The sequence below is a fragment of the Pterocles gutturalis genome, unplaced genomic scaffold (genome assembly GCF_000699245.1).
Source record: "Pterocles gutturalis isolate BGI_N339 unplaced genomic scaffold, ASM69924v1 scaffold43895, whole genome shotgun sequence".
In the NCBI taxonomy this organism is placed as follows: domain Eukaryota; kingdom Metazoa; phylum Chordata; class Aves; order Pterocliformes; family Pteroclidae; genus Pterocles; species Pterocles gutturalis.
Genome location: NW_010147461.1, coordinates 1,198 through 4,822, shown reverse-complemented (window position 1 = coordinate 4,822; position 3,625 = coordinate 1,198).

Here is a 3,625-nt window from a genome sequence, read left to right as displayed (position 1 = left end):
TGTTCTTACTGCTGATCCCATTTTATAATTAGCAGGTTTTTTGAGGGGAAAAAAATAGCAAGTCTGCCTTCTCTAAACACTTTGTTTTGCATTTTTCCATTCTGCAGTCCCCCCTGGACCTGGGACAGAGCTGCTCCCAGCTGATCATCCTGCCTCTTCCCCAGTCAGCTACCACTGGTCATGCTCAGGCTGACGGCTGTTTTCCTGGCTGGAATTCCAGTGGATCCCCCCTTACACAGGCTGGAAAACTGTAAGATGAAAAGTAGATTATGCAGGTTAGAGAGAAACCTCGCAGGTGGGGAAACCTGGGGCTGTGGATGGGAATGGGAGGGGACCCCAGCTGTGCAGCATTTATTTTATTAGCATTGGATTGAAACCTTTTTGAGGAAGCAAATCTACATTTATTGAAACTTAACTACAGAAAATTGATAGCCAAGTTAAAAGAGGCAGGAGTGCTGCTCTCGCTGTAGGTTGTTGAACTGGCATCTGCTTTTTTGGTGCCAAGTGAGAGCTGACTTTTTTGGATGATCTCTGCTCAACAGCTGATGTTTCCCTGCACTCCCCAGGTTTTGTTTCCTCTCTGAATCCTTCACGCTTAACATGTGTGCACAGACCAGCCCTAACACTGAGCACAGGTTTATTCTAGGACTGTCCTCTTGTTCAGAGGCTTGTGGAGTGAAACCTGCGTCTTCTCTGCCCTCTCTTCAGCTGGGGGAGCTGCGGGTGGGAGGCCAGGTTTCCCAGCAAGGGCTGCCTGAGCTCTGTGTCTGTTCTTGCACTTGGTAGTACAAGGTAAATAGTGTTAGGCAAACAACAACAAGGGATTACAAAACTCCTGTAAATCAGGTTATTCTTTTGACGCTGTTCCCCTGGCCTTGAATTTCAAGCTCTGAATCAGCATCTTTGCATGTCTAAGGGGGCAGGACCTCTATTTATTCCTGTCCTGGGAGGGAATTGAAGGACCAGCTTTTGCTGGTGTCCCTTAGTGCTGCTGAAATAAGCAGAGCCCTCCACTTCTCTTTTGTTCCCCATCCTTAAAAAGACAGATGACCTGCTGTGACAGCATTTCCACTCCATCAGCAATGGAGAAACTCCTCCTAAACGATGATTTTCACCCATAGAGACGGGTAGTGTCCAGATTGCCCCGGCCACACTGCTGATCCTGCTCCTCTCTGCACAGAACTTGCTACTGGCCAGGATTTAGAAGGAGGAAGAGCTGGGGAATGTGCTGATGTTATCTGAGATCAGTGAGCTGTGGGAGTCACGGTGTCTGCTCAGGGCAGCACAGGCTTCGCTCTGTTCTGGGCTCGGCCGAGCCCCTGGGGATTTTAGCCACCGATCCAGCCAGACAGGAGGCTGCTCACGCCCAGGGAAAGGGCGAAGGCGAAGTGATGGCTCATTTCGGGGCTCGTTTCATCAGGACAAAGTGCTGCAGCTGGTGTGGTTCCTCCCCAGTACACCCAGGAACTGGTGCAACAGCTCAGCGGGGATGTGCAGCCCTGGGGTGGGGATGGGGCTGGGCTCCTTCACCCCCACTCACCCTCATTCTTATCTTCTCCGTATTTCTCAAATTATTATACTCTTCAAATCTGTTTTGAGCGCAAAATAGGCATAGGCACCTCCTTTACATGATGCAAGGGGTAAGAGCTGCTGCCTGATTGTTCCATGTGGGGACTGCGGGAGGGGACGCAGCCTGGCTGCAGCCCTGGGTGACACGAGCCACCGTGGGGGCTTATCTCTGACCCTCTGCATGCTCCCCCCTGGCTCATATGTGAGCTGGGGTGGGGACAGACCCAGAGCCCTCCCTCTCTCCCTTCATCCCCATGGGCTGTGCTGCTCCATCCCGTTTTTGTGGCACAGGTAAAGCTCCTGCAGCCCTGTGAATAGTTTAACAAAGCTTGTGAAAAGCAAGAGGTTGGGGGTAAATCCTTGGCAGAGGTTTTGAGGGGGTGAGAGCAGGAGAGGCTGAGCTTTGGGGCCAGGGAAGGCATCACCTCATGGCACAAACCACAACAGCCACCAAGTGTGAACTCTCCCAGGCACCAGAGCAGAGAACCAGAGGTGCAACCTCCCCAGGAGGTGAGAGAAAGCTGGGGAGAGGGAGCCCATGGAGGCAGCGTGGCTCTGAGGGGGATTCTGGGATTTGCGTCTGGGTTTTTTTTTTATTCCGCTCACACATGTTTTTCAGCTCTCCTGTAGTTCCTTTTTCAGCCTGAAGCTCCTGGTGCTGAGTTTCCATTAAGCGCAGCCCTGCTCCACCATCCCCACCGCTGCCCTGCGACACTCCCAGCAGCCACCAGTCACAGCCTGGACCCCAAAAATCCCCAGGAGGGTGACCCTGAGCTCGGCGGGCTCTGCCTGGCAAGGTCAGAGCCTTGGGCTGGGGCGTGCGTGGGGTCGGGGCTGCCTTGCTTCTGCCACGTGGTTTCCCCGTGCCTGCTGCGCCTCTGGGGCTCCCTGCGGCCCAGCCACGTGGTGGGTCCCCGGGCTGGATCTGGGGGTGCAGCTGCTCAGATCATGAAGAACAGCCCCATGACCCTGCCAAGAGGTTGTCACCCCCCCCAAAAAAAAACAATTTGAGGGTGGAGGGGGGGGTCACCAAAGCTTGCAACTGCTCTCAGCATCTCTGGCTGCCCGTGTCAGTGGGGTGAAGCACGTGCTCGCAGCCAGGGAGGGGAGCAGGACAGAGGAGCTTTATTTTAGCTCATCGCCCCACTTCTGCGCGTGTCACCCCCCATGGTGAATGCTGGCCTTGTCCAACCCCGGGCACGCCTGGTCCCACCCGGTGTCCCCGTCCCTCCTGCTGGGCTGCGGGCAGGGCGATGGCACGGCCACTGAGATGACAGAAGACCCCTCGGAGGCTGCCAAAGTGTAAACCGAGGCCAGTCGCCAGCCTGGGGCTTTTGTCTGCCAAGACACACAAAACCGCCCTGTCTTAAACAGGAGAAATTGCATCATTAATTACACAAACGAGGCTCTTGTGCTCAGTACGGCCACTCCTGCAGCCAGCGATGCTCCGGAGCCTCTCGGGATGATCCCTCTCCTTTTTGGATCAATATTTCTATTTATTGATTTAAAATTCCCCTTTCACATGAATACTCAGAAATTTAAAAATCCTGGGTGGGAACGGAGCTTGCTGCAGGGTGGACATGAGCTGGACGAACATCTCCAGAAGATGCCCTAGCCCCATCCATCTTCTCCCCCTCAGAGGTTCTCCTTGCAGCTAGCTCTTCATTAGGGCAGTTTTTCTTTTTTTAGTAGAAAAAATGCTGTTTCTCAACCAAAACGAACACCCATCACTCTCGCCCACAGCTGCCTGAGTCACCAAATTCCCGGATTTTCCCCAAATCTGGGCTGGGGAAGCACTCATCCCCCCAAAAACAGGCTGCTCCGTCCCCACGCAGGGAACATGGACATGAGGAGGGACCCCATGATGTGGACATCCCTGCAGTGATTTATGTCACCCCAGGGGAGCTTGAGGACAACGGAACCACCTCCATGTCCCATCAGGGTGACAGCAGCTCCTGTTTGGGTCTGCTCAAATTAAAAACTTTTCTGGAGGTGAAGGTGTGGGGCTAAATGTCACCGTGGAGCAGCCTGGGCAGGGCTTTACCCTCTCCTGGGG